Below are 20,007 nucleotides of genomic sequence, written 5' to 3'. Positions count from 1 at the left end.
CTTTTCCCTCTTTCTCTCTTTCTCTGCGGTTGGTGGCTACTTTCCAAAGCGTCTGATGCCCCAATGTTCCTTCGTCTTGTTGTCAGACGTGAATTTGAAAAGCAACAAAATTAACAAGCCTTTACCACTCACACATGGCAGAAGTTTATACTTTAATTCAATGAGCTAAGAAAAGTGTGTTGTGGGGCCCCTACGAGCCATGGTGCTTGCTTCATCATAATTAGGCATGCAGTCATTAGCCACAGCTCTGATTATGGGTCACTGAGGTCAGTTTCAATAATTCCTCAAAAACCTAACCATGCAGTCCCCCCTAACTGTGTAGTTATCTTGCTTTACTGCTGTTTGTGTGATTAGCTGGGAGGAGCTCACGGCAGCATCCTCCCAATAAAAGTGTAGATGGACCGTTCCTTAACTCTTTCTTGCTTCACATACAGTTGGCTTGAGGAGGTACAGGGGAGATGCAGGTCTAATAAACAGAATAGAATATCTGCGCCAGGTGTGTTTCTCTGCATTGGTGTCCCATCACAGGCCCACCAGTGTATGTGTGATCTTTGACTCCTGCCAGTTCACAAGCAGGCGGCCAGGAAACGGTTTCAGCCTATCAACCGCTGAGGAGATAAAGCCTTTGTATAAGGAATGAGGAAGCAATGAACACATTCAGCCTATCACAGGAGTAGCCCTGAGTGTTCTGAATTATAATTTCTTCATGTCACTGTACGTTATTGAGCCCAAGTAGCTCGCCGTGATCGTATAGTGGTTAGTACTCTGCGTTGTGGCCGCAGCAACCTCGGTTAGAATCTGAGTCACGGCATTGTGGTTGGCAATGTCACTGCAGTTGGGTTTTTCCTTTACAGAATTCCCAAATGTACCAGTTGTTTTTGTAAAATGTCTATCAAAAACAGATCCTTTTCAATATTTAAACGATCTAACGACAAATTATTTAAACACACACGATTATAAGATGTAGGTATTTTGTACTTACTGACATAAATTATCGTTCTTGAACATATTTGCGGTAAGGGGAGCGGAGCTCTCCCCCAGGCCAATCAGAATGCAGATGAATGCAGTTGCAGTTGAGTGACCTGTGTTGTGGCTGTCTACAGGGAATGCACATATGTAGCTGTCTCGCAGCCCAATCCAGACGTCAATCGAAGACAGGTTTCAATGCAAATAGAGCAGTAAGTGCAGAGAAATGCTCACTCTCTAAAAATGGCATTTATACAATAGTAAGATTAAATCCAACCACACCAGTAGATAGGATTTATCAATAAATAAATAAAGCTTCTCCTCTCTGATAAGGAATTACCCCCCAAAAAGTATAAGGGAATACCCAATGCTAACCTATGAGAGGGGCAGACCTCACAGTAGTGAAAAATGTAATAGACTGTTTGATACTACTAGGACATACAAACTACCACAGTACATGTCTTACCTTTTACTTACATAGCATGATGCCCCTAGGACTACCTAGGGCCTACCTTAGGGGTTACTGATATGTAATAAAATTGGAGTTTAAGGCTTGGCAAGTAGTTTTAAATGCCAAGTCGAAGTGGCAGTACACTGCAGCACAGGCACTGCAGTAGCAGGCTTGAGACAGGTTTGAAATGCTATTTCTTTGGGCGGCACAATCAGTCCCTGGGTATATGGTATACCACTTTACAAGGGGCTTTCAAGTAAATTAAATCTGTCAGTCAGGTATACTCCAATTATACACATGATTAGGGAAGAAGCACGTGCACTTCAGCACTGATTAGTAGCGATAAAGTGATCAGAGTCCTAAGGCCAACAAAAAGATACAGCAAAATGCGGAGGTGAAAAGCAATAAGGTGGGGTTGGGACCACCTTAAGAATGCAAGATCTAACAAAAACGAACTAAGGATTACATGAGTAAAACATCAGGTTTCTCTACAGCATTTGGTGAGACAAGTGGGCCTTCTTTTATCTTCCATAAATGCAATCCTTCCCGGACCCCTTTATTATATAGCTCTTCAAGGAAAAAATATAAAGCACTTACAAAGGAGCCTCAAATACTCAAAGATGGTAGACTTCTGTAATATGGGCCATATAAAAGCAGCACAAAAACAGAGTGCAATAGGGTCCAAAAAACTTGAGTGACCCATGAGAGTATGCATGCAAGCCTATGGTATTCCAAACTAGAGATATACGCATGCAATTTTTGTTTTTAGGAGAGAATGTGCCTGCTGGAAAAAACATTATTTTTAAAAAGTGCATTGCAGAATATCAGGAATTTGCTGTGGGACACCTTGAAAACTTGCATACAGATTATGTGCACACCCCTTACAGTCAGTTGTTGTGGCCGAGTGGTTAAGGCGATGGACTAGAAATCCATTGGGGTCTCCCCGCGCAGGTTCGAATCCTGCCGACAACGAGAATCTTTTTAACATCGGCTACAATTTCAGAAGTTAACCTTTAGTATTTCTTCCATGTCAGTTTTATAAATAGGTGGCTTATTTTGGTGTCACTATTGCCATATCACATATTTATTATCGCTCCCCCTTTCATATCTTTGCTATAACTCTCGTCCTTCATTAGCGCTGGTGCAAACGCTTCAAATTATTATACCCTGGCTCTCTCGGTCATACCTGTGCATGCACTTGAAACTTACTTTACCAATAAAAGAAGCAAATAGAGAAATAAAATAAAAGTGCTAGCTGGATTAGGCAAACACACTTCATAAAACTGCATTTTCTTTTCTATTCTCCCCCGTGTTACAAGCTTAACTGCTCCCTGTTTAATTTCTCTTAACCTGCTGTTCCTGGAAGAGAATTTCATCTACAAGCTCTTTCTGTGTTTTTTCCTAGTCTTTTCTTTCCCTTTTCTTAGATTTGTAACTGTTCCTTTACGTGCTCTATTTATCCGCCATTAATCTCATTTGAGCTCCCTGTACCTGCTGCTGTTTTCTCCACACCTCATACTGCCTTTTCCCTCTTTCTCTCTTTCTCTGCGGTTGGTGGCTACTTTCCAAAGCGTCTGATGCCCCAATGTTCCTTCGTCTTGTTGTCAGGCGTGAATTTGAAAAGCAACAAAATTAACAAGCCTTTACCACTCACACATGGCAGAAGTTTATACTTTAATTCAATGAGCTAAGAAAAGTGTGTTGTGGGGCCCCTACGAGCCATGGTGCTTGCTTCATCATAATTAGGCATGCAGTCATTAGCCACATCTCTGATTATGGGTCACTGAGGTCAGTTTCAATAATTCCTCAAAAACCTAACCATGCAGTCCCCCCTAACTGTGTAGTTATCTTGCTTTACTGCTGTTTGTGTGATTAGCTGGGAGGAGCTCAGCGCAGCATCCTCCCAATAAAAGAGTAGATGGACCGTTCCTTAACTCTTTCTTGCTTCACATACAGATGGCTTGAGGAGGTACAGGGGAGATGCAGGTCTAATAAACAGAATAGAATATCTGCGCCAGGTGTGTTTCTCTGCATAGGTGTCCCATCACAGGCCCACCAGTGTATGTGTGATCTTTGACTCCTGCCAGTTCACAAGCAGGCGGCCAGGAAACGGTTTCAGCCTATCAACCACTGAGGAGATAAAGCCTTTGTATAAGGAATGAGGAAGCAATGAACACATTCAGCCTATCACAGGAGTAGCCCTGAGTGTTCCGAATTATAATTTCTTCATGTCACTGTATGTTATTTAGCCCAAGTAGCTCGCCGTGATCGTATAGTGGTTAGTACTCTGCGTTGTGGCCGCAGCAACCTTGGTTCGAATCCGAGTCACGGCATTGTGGTTGGCAATGTCACGGCAGTTGGGTTTTTCCTTTACAGAATTCCCAAATGTACCAGTTGTTTTTGTAAAATGTCTATTAAAAACAGATCCTTTTCAATATTTAAACGATCTAACGACAAATTATTTAAACACACATGATTATAAGATGTAGGTATACTGTACTTACTGACATAAATTATCGTTCTTGAATATATTTGCGGTAAGGGGAGCGGAGCTCTCCCCCAGGCCAATCAGAATGCAGATGAATGCAGTTGCAGTTGAGTGACCTGTGTTGTGGCTGTCTACAGGGAATGCACATATGTAGCTGTCTCGCAGCCCAATCCAGACGCCAATTGAAGACAGGTTTTCATGCAAATAGAGCAGTAAGTGCAGAGAAATGCTCACTCTCTAAAAATGGCATTCATACAAAAGTAAGATTAAATCCAACCTCACCAGTAGATAGGATTTATCAATAAATAAATAAAGCTTCTCCTCTCTGATATGGAATTACCCCCCAAAAAGTATAAGGGAATACCCAATGCTAACCTATGAGAGGGGCAGATCTCACAGTAGTGAAAAATGTAATAGACTGTTTGATACTACTAGGACAAACAAACTACCACAGTACATGTCTTACCTTTTACTTACATAGCATGATGCCCCTAGGACTACCTAGGGCCTACCTTAGGGGTTACTGATATGTAATAAAATTGGAGTTTAAGGCTTGGCAAGTAGTTTTAAATGCCAAGTCGAAGTGGCAGTACACTGCAGCACAGGCACTGCAGTAGCAGGCTTGAGACAGGTTTGAAATGCTATTTCTTTGGGCGGCACAATCAGTCCCTGGGTATATGGTATACCACTTTACAAGGGGCTTTCAAGTACATTAAATCTGTCAGGTATACTCCAATTATACACATGATTAGGGAAGAAGCAGGTGCACTTTAGCACTGATTAGTAGCGATAAAGTGATCAGAGTCCTAAGGCCAACAAAAAGATACAGCAAAATGCGGAGGTGAAAAGCAATAAGGTGGGGTTGGGACCACCTTAAGAATGCAAGGTCTAACAAAAACGAACTAAGGATAACATGAGTAAAACATCAGGTTTCTCTACAGCATTTGGTGAGACAAGTGGGCCTTCTTTTATCTTCCATAAATGTAATCTTTCCCGGACCCCTTTATTATATAGCTCTTCAAGGAAAAAATATAAAGCACTTACAAAGGAGCCTCAAATACTCAAAGATGGTAGACTTCTGTAATATGGGCCATATACTAAAAGCAGCACGAAAACAGAGTGCAATAGGGTCCAAAAAACTTGAGTGACCCATGAGAGTATGCATGCAAGCCTATGGTATTCCAAACTAGAGATATACGCATGCAATTTTTGTTTTTAGGAGAGAATGTGCCTGCTGAAAAAAACATTATTTTTAAAAAGTGCATTGCAGAATATCAGGAATTTGCTGTGGGACACCTTGAAAACTTGCATACAGATTATGTGCACACACCTTACAGTCAGTTGTTGTGGCCGAGTGGTTAAGGTGATGGACTAGAAATCCATTGGGGTCTCCCCGCGCAGGTTCGAGTCCTGCCGACAACGAGAATCTTTTTAACATCGGCTACAATTTCAGAAGTTAACCTTTAGTATTTCTTCCATGTCAGTTTTATAAATAGGTGGCTTATTTTGGTGTCACTATTGCCATATCACATATTTATTATCGCTCCCCCTTTCATATCTTTGCTATAACTCTCGTCCTTCATTAGCGCTGGTGCAAACGCTTCAAATTATTATACCCTGGCTCTCTCGGTCATACCTGTGCATGCACTTGAAACTTACTTTACCTATAAAAGAAGCAAATAGAGAAATAAAATAAAAGTGCTAGCTGGATTAGGCAAACACACTTCATAAAACTGCATTTTCTTTTCTATTCTCCCCCGTGTTACAAGCTTAACTGCTCCCTGTGTAATTTCTCTTAACCTGCTGTTCCTGGAAGCGAATTTCATCTACAAGCTCTTTCTGTGTTTTTTCCTAGTCTTTTCTTTCCCTTTTCTTAGTTTTGTAACTGTTCCTTTACGTGCTCTATTTAGGCGCCATTAATCTCATTTGAGCTCCTTGTACCTGCTGCTGTTTTCTCCACACCTCATACTGTCTTTTCCCTCTTTCTCTCTTTCTCTGCGGTTGGTGGCTACTTTCCAAAGCGTCTGATGCCCCAATGTTCCTTCGTCTTGTTGTCAGACGTGAATTTGAAAAGCAACAAAATTAACAAGCCTTTACCACTCACACATGGCAGAAGTTTATACTTTAATTCAATGAGCTAAGAAAAGTGTGTTGTGGGGCCCCTACGAGCCATGGTGCTTGCTTCATCATAATTAGGCATGCAGTCATTAGCCACAGCTCTGATTATGGGTCACTGAGGTCAGTTTCAATAATTCCTCAAAAACCTAACCATGCAGTCCCCCCTAACTGTGTAGTCATCTTGCTTTACTGCTGTTTGTGTGATTAGCTGGGAGGAGCTCACGGCAGCATCCTCCCAATAAAAGTGTAGATGGACCGTTCCTTAACTCTTTCTTGCTTCACATACAGATGGCTTGAGGAGGTACAGGGGAGATGCAGGTCTAATAAACAGAATAGAATATCTGCGCCAGGTGTGTTTCTCTGCATTGGTGTCCCATCACAGGCCCACCAGTGTATGTGTGATCTTTGACTCCTGCCAGTTCACAAGCAGGCGGCCAGGAAACGGTTTCAGCCTATCAACCACTGAGGAGATAAAGCCTTTGTATAAGGAATGAGGAAGCAATGAACACATTCAGCCTATCACAGGAGTAGCCATGAGTGTTCCGAATTATAATTTCTTCATGTCACTGTACGTTATTGAGCCCAAGTAGCTCGCCGTGATCGTATAGTGGTTAGAAGTCTGCGTTGTGGCCACAGCAACCTCGGTTCGAATCCGAGTCACGGCATTGTGGTTGGCAATGTCACGGCAGTTGGGTTTTTCCTTTACAGAATTCCCAAATGTACCAGTTGTTTTTGTAAAATGTCTATTAAAAACAGATCCTTTTCAATATTTAAACGATCTAACGACAAATTATTTAAACACACATGATTATAAGATGTAGGTATACTGTACTTACTGACATAAATTATCGTTCTTGAACATATTTGCGGTAAGGGGAGCGGACCTCTCCCCCAGGCCAATCAGAATGCAGATGAATGCAGTTGGAGTTGAGTGACCTGTGTTGTGGCTGTCTACAGGGAATGCACATATGTAGCTTTCTCGCAGCCCAATCCAGACGTCAATTGAAGACAGGTTTTCATGCAAATAGAGCAGTAAGTGCAGAGAAATTCTCACTCTCTAAAAATGGCATTTATACAATAGTAAGATTAAATCCAACCTCACCAGTAGATAGGATTTATCAATAAATAAATAAAGCTTCTCCTCTCTGATATGGAATTACCCACCAAAAAGTATAAGGGAATACCCAATGCTAAGCTATGAGAGGGGCAGACCTCACAGTAGTGAAAAATGTAATAGACTGTTTGATACTACTAGGACATACAAACTACCACAGTACATGTCTTACCTTTTACTTACATAGCATGATGCCCCTAAGACTACCTAGGGCCTACCTTAGGGGTTACTGATATGTAATAAAATTGGAGTTTAAGGCTTGGCAAGTAGTTTTAAATGCCAAGTCAAAGTGGCAGTACACTGCAGCACAGGCACTGCAGTAGCAGGCTTGAGACAGGTTTGAAATGCTATTTCTTTGGGCGGCACAATCAGTCCCTGGGTATATGGTATACCACTTTACAAGGGGCTTTCAAGTAAATTAAATCTGTCAGTCAGGTATACTCCAATTATACACATGATTAGGGAAGAAGCACGTGCACTTCAGCACTGATTAGTAGCGATAAAGTGATCAGAGTCCTAAGGCCAACAAAAAGATACAGCAAAATGCGGAGGTGAAAAGCAATAAGGTGGGGTTGGGACCACCTTAAGAATGCAAGGTCTAACAAAAACGAACTAAGGATAACATGAGTAAAACATCAGGTTTCTCTACAGCATTTGGTGAGACAAGTGGGCCGTCTTTTATCTTCCATAAATGCAATCCTTCCCGGACCCCTTTATTATATAGCTCTTCAAGGAAAAAATATAAAGCACTTACAAAGGAGCCTCAAATACTCAAAGATGGTAGACTTCTTTAATATGGGACATATACTAAAAGCAGCATGAAAACAGAGTGCAATAGGGTCCAAAAAACTTGAGTGACCCATGAGAGTATGCATGCAAGCCTATGGTATTCCAAACTAGAGATATACGCATGCAATTTTTGTTTTTAGGAGAGAATGTGCCTGCTGAAAAAAACATTATTTTTAAAAAGTTCATTGCAGAATATCAGGAATTTGCTGTGGGACACCTTGAAAACTTGCATACAGATTATGTGCACACACCTTGCAGTCGGTTGTTGTGGCCGAGTGGTTAAGGCGATGGACTAGAAATCCATTGGGGTCTCCCCGCGCAGGTTCGAATCCTGCCGACAACGAGAATCTTTTTAACATCGGCTACAATTTCAGAAGTTAACCTTTAGTATTTCTTCCATGTTAGTTTTATAAATAGGTGGCTTATTTTGGTGTCACTATTGCCATATCACATATTTATTATCGCTCCCCCTTTCATATCTTTGCTATAACTCTCGTCCTTCATTAGCGCTGGTGCAAACGCTTCAAATTATTATACCCTGGCTCTCTCGGTCATACCTGTGCATGCACTTGAAACTTACTTTACCAATAAAAGAAGCAAATAGAGAAATAAATTAAAAGTGCTAGCTGGATTAGGCAAACACACTTCATAAAACTGCATTTTCTTTTCTATTCTCCCCCGTGTTACAAGCTTAACTGCTCCCTGTGTAATTTCTCTTAACCTGCTGTTCCTGGAAGAGAATTTCATCTACAAGCTCTTTCTGTGTTTTTTCCTAGTCTTTTCTTTCCCTTTTCTTAGATTTGTAACTGTTCCTTTACGTGCTCTATTTAGGCGCCATTAATCTCATTTGAGCTCCTTGTACCTGCTGCTGTTTTCTCCACACCTCATACTGTCTTTTCCCTCTTTCTCTCTTTCTCTGCGGTTGGTGGCTACTTTCCAAAGCGTCTGATGCCCCAATGTTCCTTCGTCTTGTTGTCAGACGTGAATTTGAAAAGCAACAAAATTAACAAGCCTTTACCACTCACACATGGCAGAAGTTTATACTTTAATTCAATGAGCTAAGAAAAGTGTGTTGTGGGGCCCCTACGAGCCATGGTGCTTGCTTCATCATAATTAGGCATGCAGTCATTAGCCACAGCTCTGATTATGGGTCACTGAGGTCAGTTTCAATAATTCCTCAAAAACCTAACCATGCAGTCCCCCCTAACTGTGTAGTTATCTTGCTTTACTGCTGTTTGTGTGATTAGCTGGGAGGAGCTCACGGCAGCATCCTCCCAATAAAAGTGTAGATGGACCGTTCCTTAACTCTTTCTTGCTTCACATACAGATGGCTTGAGGAGGTACAGGGGATATGCAGGTCTAATAAACAGAATAGAATATCTGCACCAGGTGTGTTTCTCTGCATTGGTGTCCCATCACAGGCCCACCAGTGTATGTGTGATCTTTGACTCCTGCCAGTTCACAAGCAGGCGGCCAGGAAACGGTTTCAGCCTATCAACCACTGAGGAGATAAAGCCTTTGTATAAGGAATGAGGAAGCAATGAACATATTCAGCCTATCACAGGAGTAGCCCTGAGTGTTCCGAATTATAATTTCTTCATGTCACTGTACACTATTGAGCCCAAGTAGCTCGCCGTGATTGTATAGTGGTTAGTATTCTGCGTTGTGGCCGCAGCAACCTCGGTTCGAATCCGGGTCACGGCATTGTGGTTGGCAATGTCACGGCAGTTGGGTTTTTCCTTTACAGAATTCCCAAATGTACCAGTTGTTTTTGTAAAATGTCTATTAAAAACAGATCCTTTTCAATATTAAAAACGATCTAACAACAAATTATTTAAACACACATGACTATAAGATGTAGGTATACTGTACTTACTGCCATAAATTATCGTTCTTGAACATATTTGCGGTAAGGGGAGCGGAGCTCTCCCCCAGGCCAATCAGAATGCAGATGAATGCAGTTGCAGTTGAGTGACCTGTGTTGTGGCTGTCTACAGGGAATGCACATATGTAGCTGTCTCGCAGCCCAATCCAGACGTCAATCGAAGACAGGTTTCAATGCAAATAGAGCAGTAAGTGCAGAGAAATGCTCACTCTCTAAAAATGGCATTTATACAATAGTAAGATTAAATCCAACCTCACCAGTAGATAGGATTTATCAATAAATAAATAAAGCTTCTCCTCTCTGATATGGAATTACCCCCCAAAAAGTATAAGGGAATACCCAATGCTAACCTATGAGAGGGGCAGACCTCACAGTAGTGAAAAATGTAATAGACTGTTTGATACTACTAGGACATACAAACTACCACAGTACATGTCTTACCTTTTACTTACATAGCATGATGCCCCTAGGACTACCTAGGGCCTACCTTAGGGGTTACTGATATGTAATAAAATTGGAGTTTAAGGCTTGGCAAGTAGTTTTAAATGCCAAGTCGAAGTGGCAGTACACTGCAGCACAGGCACTGCAGTAGCAGGCTTGAGACAGGTTTGAAATGCTATTTCTTTGGGCGGCACAATCAGTCCCTGGGTATATGGTATACCACTTTACAAGGGGCTTTCAAGTAAATTAAATCTGTCAGTCAGGTATACTCCAATTATACACATGATTAGGGAAGAAGCACGTGCACTTCAGCACTGATTAGTAGCGATAAAGTGATCAGAGTCCTAAGGCCAACAAAAAGATACAGCAAAATGCGGAGGTGAAAAGCAATAAGGTGGGGTTGGGACCACCTTAAGAATGCAAGGTCTAACAAAAACGAACTAAGGATAACATGAGTAAAACATCAGGTTTCTCTACAGCATTTGGTGAGACAAGTGGGCCTTCTTTTATCTTCCATAAATGCAATCCTTCCCGGACCCCTTTATTATATAGCTCTTCAAGGAAAAAATATAAAGCACTTACAAAGGAGCCTCAAATACTCAAAGATGGTAGACTTCTTTAATATGGGACATATACTAAAAGCAGCACGAAAACAGAGTGCAATAGGGTCCAAAAAACTTGAGTGACCCATGAGAGTATGCATGCAAGCCTATGGTATTCCAAACTAGAGATATACGCATGCAATTTTTGTTTTTAGGAGAGAATGTGCCTGCTGAAAAAAACATTATTTTTAAAAAGTGCATTGCAGAATATCAGGAATTTGCTGTGGAACACCTTGAAAACTTGCATACAGATTATGTGCACATACCTTGCAGTCAGTTGTTGTGGCCGAGTGGTTAAGGCGATGGACTAGAAATCCATTGGGGTCTCCCCGCGCAGGTTCGAATCCTGCCGACAACGAGAATCTTTTTAACATCGGCTACAATTTCAGAAGTTAACCTTTAGTATTTCTTCCATGTCAGTTTTATAAATAGGTGGCTTATTTTGGTGTCACTATTGCCATATCACATATTTATTATCGCTCCCCCTTTCATATCTTTGCTATAACTCTCGTCCTTCATTAGCGCTGGTGCAAACGCTTCAAATTATTATACCCTGGCTCTCTCGGTCATACCTGTGCATGCACTTGAAACTTACTTTACCAATAAAAGAAGCAAATAGAGAAATAAAATAAAAGTGCTAGCTGGATTAGGCAAACACACTTCATAAAACTGCATTTTCTTTTCTATTCTCCCCCGTGTTACAAGCTTAACTGCTCCCTGTGTAATTTCTCTTAACCTGCTGTTCCTGGAAGAGAATTTCATCTACAAGCTCTTTCTGTGTTTTTTCCTAGTCTTTTCTTTCCCTTTTCTTAGATTTGTAACTGTTCCTTTACGTGCTCTATTTAGGCGCCATTAATCTCATTTGAGCTCCTTGTACCTGCTGCTTTTTTCTCCACACCTCATACTGTCTTTTCCCTCTTTCTCTCTTTCTCTGCGGTTGGTGGCTACTTTCCAAAGCGTCTGATGCCCCAATGTTCCTTCGTCTTGTTGTCAGACGTGAATTTGAAAAGCAACAAAATTAACAAGCCTTTACCACTCACACATGGCAGAAGTTTATACTTTAATTCAATGAGCTAAGAAAAGTGTGGTATGGGGCCCCTACGAGCCATGGTGCTTGCTTCATCATAATTAGGCATGCAGTCATTAGCCACAGCTCTGATTATGGGTCACTGAGGTCAGTTTCAATAATTCCTCAAAAACCTAACCATGCAGTCCCCCCTAACTGTGTAGTTATCTTGCTTTACTGCTGTTTGTGTGATTAGCTGGGAGGAGCTCACGGCAGCATCCTCCCAATAAAAGTGTAGATGGACCGTTCCTTAACTCTTTCTTGCTTCACATACAGATGGCTTGAGGAGGTACAGGGGAGATGCAGGCCTAATAAACAGAATAGAATATCTGCGCCAGGTGTGTTTCTCTGCATTGGTGTCCCATCACAGGCCCACCAGTGTATGTGTGATCTTTGACTCCTGCCAGTTCACAAGCAGGCGGCCAGGAAACGGTTTCAGCCTATCAACCACTGAGGAGATAAAGCCTTTGTATAAGGAATGAGGAAGCAATGAACACATTCAGCCTATCACAGGAGTAGCCCTGAGTGTTCCGAATTATAATTTCTTCATGTCACTGTACGTTATTGAGCCCAAGTAGCTCGCCGTGATCGTATAGTGGTTAGTACTCTGCGTTGTGGCCGCAGTAACCTCGGTTCGAATCCGAGTCACGGCATTGTGGTTGGCAATGTCACGGCAGTTGGGTTTTTCCTTTACAGAATTCCCAAATGTACCAGTTGTTTTTGTAAAATGTCTATTAAAAACAGATCCTTTTCAATATTTAAACGATCTAACAACAAATTATTTAAACACACATGATTATAAGATGTAGGTATACTGTACTTACTGACATAAATTATCGTTCTTGAACATATTTGCGGTAAGGGGAGCGGAGCTCTCCCCCAGGCCAATCAGAATGCAGATGAATGCAGTTGCAGTTGAGTGACCTGTGTTGTGGCTGTCTACAGGGAATGCACATATGTAGCTGTCTCGCAGCCGAATCCAGACGTCAATCGAAGACAGGTTTCAATGCAAATAGAGCAGTAAGTGCAGAGAAATGCTCACTCTCTAAAAATGGCATTTATACAATAGTAAGATTAAATCCAACCTCACCAGTAGATAGGATTTATCAATAAATAAATAAAGCTTCTCCTCTCTGATATGGAATTACCCCCCAAAAAGTATAAGGGAATACCCAATGCTAACCTATGAGAGGGGCAGACCTCACAGTAGTGAAAAATGTAATAGACTGTTTGATACTACTAGGACATACAAACTACCACAGTACATGTCTTACCTTTTACTTACATAGCATGATGCCCCTAGGACTACCTAGGGCCTACCTTAGGGGTTACTGATATGTAATAAAATTGGAGTTTAAGGCTTGGCAAGTAGTTTTAAATGCCAAGTCGAAGTGGCAGTACACTGCAGCACAGGCACTGCAGTAGCAGGCTTGAGACAGGTTTGAAATGCTATTTCTTTGGGCGGCACAATCAGTCCCTGGGTACATGGTATACCACTTTACAAGGGGCTTTCAAGTAAATTAAATCTGTCAGTCAGGTATACTCCAATTATACACATGATTAGGGAAGAAGCACGTGCACTTCAGCACTGATTAGTAGCGATAAAGTGATCAGAGTCCTAAGGCCAACAAAAAGATACAGCAAAATGCGGAGGTGAAAAGCAATAAGGTGGGGTTGGGACCACCTTAAGAATGCAAGGTCTAACAAAAACGAACTAAGGATAACATGAGTGAAACATCAGGTTTCTCTACAGCATTTGGTGAGACAAGTGGGCCTTCTTTTATCTTCCATAAATGCAATCCTTCCCGGACCCCTTTATTATATAGCTCTTCAAGGAAAAAATATAAAGCACTTACAAAGGAGCCTCAAATACTCAAAGATGGTAGACTTCTTTAATATGGGACATATACTAAAAGCAGCACGAAAACAGAGTGCAATAGGGTCCAAAAAACTTGAGTGACCCATGAGAGTATGCATGCAAGCCTATGGTATTCCAAACTAGAGATATACGCATGCAATTTTTGTTTTTAGGAGAGAATGTGCCTGCTGAAAAAAACATTATTTTTAAAAAGTGCATTGCAGAATATCAGGAATTTGCTGTGGGACACCTTGAAAACTTGCATACAGATTATGTGCACACACCTTACAGTCAGTTGTTGTGGCCGAGAGGTTAAGGCGATGGACTAGAAATCCATTGGGGTCTCCCCGCGCAGGTTCGAATCCTGCCGACAACGAGAATCTTTTTAACATCGGCTACAATTTCAGAAGTTAACCTTTAGTATTTCTTCCATGTCAGTTTTATAAATAGGTGGCTTATTTTGGTGTCACTATTGCCATATCACATATTTATTATCGCTCCCCCTTTCATATCTTTGCTATAACTCTCGTCCTTCATTAGCGCTGGTGCAAACGCTTCAAATTATTATACCCTGCCTCTCTCGGTCATACCTGTGCATGCACTTGAAACTTACTTTACCAATAAAATAAGCAAATAGAGAAATAAAATAAAAGTGCTAGCTGGATTAGGCAAACACACTTCATAAAACTGCATTTTCTTTTCTATTCTCCCCCGTGTTACAAGCTTAACTGCTCCCTGTGTAATTTCTCTTAACCTGCTGTTCCTGGAAGAGAATTTCATCTACAAGCTCTTTCTGTGTTTGTTCCTAGTCTTTTCTTTCCCTTTTCTTAGATTTGTAACTGTTCCTTTACGTGCTCTATTTAGGCGCCATTAATCTCATTTGAGCTCCTTGTACCTGCTGCTGTTTTCTCCACACCTCATACTGTCTTTTCCCTCTTTCTCTCTTTCTCTGCGGTTGGTGGCTACTTTCCAAAGCGTCTGATGCCCCAATGTTCCTTCGTCTTGTTGTCAGACGTGAATTTGAAAAGCAACAAAATTAACGAGCCTTTACCACTCACACATGGCAGAAGTTTATACTTTAATTCAATGAGCTAAGAAAAGTGTGTTGTGGGGCCCCTACGAGCCATGGTGCTTGCTTCATCATAATTAGGCATGCAGTCATTAGCCACAGCTCTGATTATGGGTCACTGAGGTCAGTTTCAATAATTCCTCAAAAACCTAACCATGCAGTCCCCCCTAACTGTGTAGTCATCTTGCTTTACTGCTGTTTGTGTGATTAGCTGGGAGGAGCTCACGGCAGCATCCTCCCAATAAAAGTGTAGATGGACCGTTCCTTAACTCTATCTTGCTTCACATACAAATGGATTGAGGAGGTACAGGGGAGATGCAGGTCTAATAAACAGAATAGAATATCTGCGCCAGGTGTGTTTCTCTGCATTGGTGTCCCATCACAGGCCCACCAGTGTATGTGTGATCTTTGACTCCTGCCAGTTCACAAGCAGGCGGCCAGGAAACGGTTTCAGCCTATCAACCACTGAGGAGATAAAGCCTTTGTATAAGGAATGAGGAAGCAATGAACACATTCAGCCTATCACAGGAGTAGCCCTGAGTGTTCCGAATTATAATTTCTTCATGTCACTGTACGTTATTGAGCCCAAGTAGCTCGCCGTGATCGTATAGTGGTTAGAAGTCTGCGTTGTGGCCGCAGCAACCTCGGTTCGAATCCGAGTCACGGCATTGTGGTTGGCAATGTCACGGCAGTTGGGTTTTTCCTTTACAGAATTCCCAAATGTACCAGTTGTTTTTGTAAAATGTCTATTAAAAACAGATCCTTTTCAATATTTAAACGATCTAACGACAAATTATTTAAACACACATGATTATAAGATGTAGGTATACTGTACTTACTGACATAAATTATCGTTCTTGAACATATTTGCGGTAAGGGGAGCGGACCTCTCCCCCAGGCCAATCAGAATGCAGATGAATGCAGTTGGAGTTGAGTGACCTGTGTTGTGGCTGTCTACAGGGAATGCACATATGTAGCTTTCTCGCAGCCCAATCCAGACGTCAATTGAAGACAGGTTTTCATGCAAATAGAGCAGTAAGTGCAGAGAAATTCTCACTCTCTAAAAATGGCATTTATACAATAGTAAGATTAAATCCAACCTCACCAGTAGATAGGATTTATCAATAAATAAATAAAGCTTCTCCTCTCTGATATGGAATTACCCACCAAAAAGTATAAGGGAATACCCAATGCTAAGCTATGAGAGGGGCAGACCTCACAGTAGTGAAAAATGTAATAGACTGTTTGATACTACTAGGACATACAAACTACCACAGTACATGTCTTACCTTTTACTTACATAGCATGATGCCCCTAGGACTACCTAGGGCCTACCTTAGGGGTTACTGATATGTAATAAAATTGGAGTTTAAGGCTTGGCAAGTAGTTTTAAATGCCAAGTCAAAGTGGCAGTACACTGCAGCACAGGCACTGCAGTAGCAGGCTTGAGACAGGTTTGAAATGCTATTTCTTTGGGCGGCACAATCAGTCCCTGGGTATATGGTATACCACTTTACAAGGGGCTTTCAAGTAAATTAAATCTGTCAGTCAGGTATACTCCAATTATACACATGATTAGGGAAGAAGCACGTGCACTTCAGCACTGATTAGTAGCGATAAAGTGATCAGAGTCCTAAGGCCAACAAAAAGATACAGCAAAATGCGGAGGTGAAAAGCAATAAGGTGGGGTTGGGACCACCTTAAGAATGCAAGGTCTAACAAAAACGAACTAAGGATAACATGAGTAAAACATCAGGTTTCTCTACAGCATTTGGTGAGACAAGTGGGCCGTCTTTTATCTTCCATAAATGCAATCCTTCCCGGACCCCTTTATTATATAGCTCTTCAAGGAAAAAATATAAAGCACTTACAAAGGAGCCTCAAATACTCAAAGATGGTAGACTTCTTTAATATGGGACATATACTAAAAGCAGCATGAAAACAGAGTGCAATAGGGTCCAAAAAACTTGAGTGACCCATGAGAGTATGCATGCAAGCCTATGGTATTCCAAACTAGAGATATACGCATGCAATTTTTGTTTTTAGGAGAGAATGTGCCTGCTGAAAAAAACATTATTTTTAAAAAGTTCATTGCAGAATATCAGGAATTTGCTGTGGGACACCTTGAAAACTTGCATACAGATTATGTGCACACACCTTGCAGTCGGTTGTTGTGGCCGAGTGGTTAAGGCGATGGACTAGAAATCCATTGGGGTCTCCCCGCGCAGGTTCGAATCCTGCCGACAACGAGAATCTTTTTAACATCGGCTACAATTTCAGAAGTTAACCTTTAGTATTTCTTCCATGTCAGTTTTATAAATAGGTGGCTTATTTTGGCGTCACTATTGCCATATCACATATTTATTATCGCTCCCCCTTTCATATCTTTGCTATAACTCTCGTCCTTCATTAGCGCTGGTGCAAACGCTTCAAATTATTATACCCTGGCTCTCTCGGTCATTCCTGTGCATGCACTTGAAACTTACTTTACCAATAAAAGAAGCAAATAGAGAAATAAAATAAAAGTGCTAGCTGGATTAGGCAAACACACTTCATAAAACTGCATTTTCTTTTCTATTCTCCCCCGTGTTACAAGCTTAACTGCTCCCTGTGTAATTTCTCTTAACCTGCTGTTCCTGGAAGAGAATTTCATCTACAAGCTCTTTCTGTGTTTTTTCCTAGTCTTTTCTTTCCCTTTTCTTAGATTTGTAACTGTTCCTTTACATGCTTTATTTAGGCGCCATTAATCTCATTTGAGCTCCTTGTACCTGCTGCTGTTTTATCCACACCTCATACTGTCTTTTCCCTCTTTCTCTCTTTCTCTGCGGTTGGTGGCTACTTTCCAAAGCGTCTGATGCCCCAATGTTCCTTCGTCTTGTTGTCAGACGTGAATTTGAAAAGCAACAAAATTAACAAGCCTTTACCACTCACACATGGCAGAAGTTTATACTTTAATTCAATGAGCTAAGAAAAGTGTGTTGTGGGGCCCCTACGCGCCATGGTGCTTGCTTCATCATAATTAGGCATGCAGTCATTAGCCACAGCTCTGATTATGGGTCACTGAGGTCAGTTTCAATAATTCCTCAAAAACCTAACCATGCAGTCCCCCCTAACTGTGTAGTTATCTTGATTTACTGCTGTTTGTGTGATTAGCTGGGAGGAGCTCACGGCAGCATCCTCCCAATAAAAGTGTAGATGGACTGTTCCTTAACTCTTTTTTGCTTCACATACAGATGGCTTGAGGAGGTACAGGGGAGATGCAGGCCTAATAAACAGAATAGAATATCTGCGCCAGGTGTGTTTCTCTGCATTGGTGTCCCATCACAGGCCCACCAGTGTATGTGTGATCTTTGACTCCTGCCAGTTCACAAGCAGGCGGCCAGGAAACGGTTTCAGCCTATCAACCACTGAGGAGATAAAGCCTTTGTATAAGGAATGAGGAAGCAATGAACACATTCAGCCTATCACAGGAGTAGCCCTGAGTGTTCCGAATTATAATTTCTTCATGTCACTGTACGTTATTGAGCCCAAGTAGCTCGCCGTGATCGTATAGTGGTTAGTACTCTGCGTTGTGGCCGCAGTAACCTCGGTTCGAATCCGAGTCATGGCATTGTGGTTGGCAATGTCACGGCAGTTGGGTTTTTCCTTTACAGAATTCCCAAATGTACCAGTTGTTTTTGTAAAATGTCTATTAAAAACAGATCCTTTTCAATATTTAAACGATCTAACAACAAATTATTTAAACACACATGATTATAAGATGTAGGTATACTGTACTTACTGACATAAATTATCGTTCTTGAACATATTTGCGGTAAGGGGAGCGGAGCTCTCCCCCAGGCCAATCAGAATGCAGATGAATGCAGTTGCAGTTGAGTGACCTGTGTTGTGGCTGTCTACAGGGAATGCACATATGTAGCTGTCTCGCAGCCGAATCCAGACGTCAATCGAAGACAGGTTTCAATGCAAATAGAGCAGTAAGTGCAGAGAAATGCTCACTCTCTAAAAATGGCATTTATACAATAGTAAGATTAAATCCAACCTCACCAGTAGATAGGATTTATCAATAAATAAATAAAGCTTCTCCTCTCTGATATGGAATTACCCCCCAAAAAGTATAAGGGAATACCCAATGCTAACCTATGAGAGGGGCAGACCTCACAGTAGTGAAAAATGTAATAGACTGTTTGATACTACTAGGACATACAAACTACCACAGTACATGTCTTACCTTTTACTTACATAGCATGATGCCCCTAGGACTACCTAGGGCCTACCTTAGGGGTTACTGATATGTAATAAAATTGGAGTTTAAGGCTTGGCAAGTAGTTTTAAATGCCAAGTCGAAGTGGCAGTACACTGCAGCACAGGCACTGCAGTAGCAGGCTTGAGACAGGTTTGAAATGCTATTTCTTTGGGCGGCACAATCAGTCCCTGGGTACATGGTATACCACTTTACAAGGGGCTTTCAAGTAAATTAAATCTGTCAGTCAGGTATACTCCAATTATACACATGATTAGGGAAGAAGCACGTGCACTTCAGCACTGATTAGTAGCGATAAAGTGATCAGAGTCCTAAGGCCAACAAAAAGATACAGCAAAATGCGGAGGTGAAAAGCAATAAGGTGGGGTTGGGACCACCTTAAGAATGCAAGGTCTAACAAAAACGAACTAAGGATAACATGAGTGAAACATCAGGTTTCTCTACAGCATTTGGTGAGACAAGTGGGCCTTCTTTTATCTTCCATAAATGCAATCCTTCCCGGACCCCTTTATTATATAGCTCTTCAAGGAAAAAATATAAAGCACTTACAAAGGAGCCTCAAATACTCAAAGATGGTAGACTTCTTTAATATGGGACATATACTAAAAGCAGCACGAAAACAGAGTGCAATAGGGTCCAAAAAACTTGAGTGACCCATGAGAGTATGCATGCAAGCCTATGGTATTCCAAACTAGAGATATACGCATGCAATTTTTGTTTTTAGGAGAGAATGTGCCTGCTGAAAAAAACATTATTTTTAAAAAGTGCATTGCAGAATATCAGGAATTTGCTGTGGGACACCTTGAAAACTTGCATACAGATTATGTGCACACACCTTACAGTCAGTTGTTGTGGCCGAGAGGTTAAGGCGATGGACTAGAAATCCATTGGGGTCT

At 41.4% G+C, this 20,007-nt stretch overlaps 10 non-coding genes across 10 annotated transcripts in view; all 10 read left to right on the top strand.

The window, feature by feature from the left end:
- Positions 1–2,307: 2,307 nt before the first annotated feature.
- On the top strand, positions 2,308–2,389 carry TRNAS-AGA (transfer RNA serine (anticodon AGA)). The gene has a single exon. It is a non-coding gene; the product is annotated as a tRNA-Ser (tRNA).
- Positions 2,390–3,678: 1,289 nt separating this feature from the next.
- On the top strand, positions 3,679–3,750 carry TRNAH-GUG (transfer RNA histidin (anticodon GUG)). The gene has a single exon. It is a non-coding gene; the product is annotated as a tRNA-His (tRNA).
- Positions 3,751–5,245: 1,495 nt separating this feature from the next.
- TRNAS-AGA (transfer RNA serine (anticodon AGA)) lies at positions 5,246–5,327 on the top strand. The gene has a single exon. It is a non-coding gene; the product is annotated as a tRNA-Ser (tRNA).
- Positions 5,328–8,187: 2,860 nt separating this feature from the next.
- On the top strand, positions 8,188–8,269 carry TRNAS-AGA (transfer RNA serine (anticodon AGA)). The gene has a single exon. It is a non-coding gene; the product is annotated as a tRNA-Ser (tRNA).
- Positions 8,270–11,130: 2,861 nt separating this feature from the next.
- Positions 11,131–11,212, top strand: TRNAS-AGA (transfer RNA serine (anticodon AGA)). Its single transcript has one exon. It is a non-coding gene; the product is annotated as a tRNA-Ser (tRNA).
- A 1,289-nt stretch (positions 11,213–12,501) lies between these two features.
- On the top strand, positions 12,502–12,573 carry TRNAH-GUG (transfer RNA histidin (anticodon GUG)). The gene has a single exon. It is a non-coding gene; the product is annotated as a tRNA-His (tRNA).
- A 1,499-nt stretch (positions 12,574–14,072) lies between these two features.
- TRNAS-AGA (transfer RNA serine (anticodon AGA)) lies at positions 14,073–14,154 on the top strand. Its single transcript has one exon. It is a non-coding gene; the product is annotated as a tRNA-Ser (tRNA).
- A 2,860-nt stretch (positions 14,155–17,014) lies between these two features.
- TRNAS-AGA (transfer RNA serine (anticodon AGA)) lies at positions 17,015–17,096 on the top strand. Its single transcript has one exon. It is a non-coding gene; the product is annotated as a tRNA-Ser (tRNA).
- Positions 17,097–18,385: 1,289 nt separating this feature from the next.
- TRNAH-GUG (transfer RNA histidin (anticodon GUG)) lies at positions 18,386–18,457 on the top strand. The gene has a single exon. It is a non-coding gene; the product is annotated as a tRNA-His (tRNA).
- Positions 18,458–19,956: 1,499 nt separating this feature from the next.
- The window catches only part of TRNAS-AGA (transfer RNA serine (anticodon AGA)), an 82-nt gene continuing 31 nt past the window's right edge, over positions 19,957–20,007 (top strand). Inside the window, exon 1 of the tRNA in view lies at positions 19,957–20,007. This exon is cut by the window's right edge and continues 31 nt beyond it. This is a non-coding gene — a tRNA (tRNA-Ser).

This window comes from Lissotriton vulgaris, chromosome 1_1, assembly GCF_964263255.1.
Source record: "Lissotriton vulgaris chromosome 1_1, aLisVul1.2, whole genome shotgun sequence".
In the NCBI taxonomy this organism is placed as follows: Eukaryota; Metazoa; Chordata; class Amphibia; order Caudata; family Salamandridae; genus Lissotriton; species Lissotriton vulgaris.
Note: the sequence above shows the minus strand (reverse complement) of the source record. Positions and strands in the feature narration are given on the sequence as shown.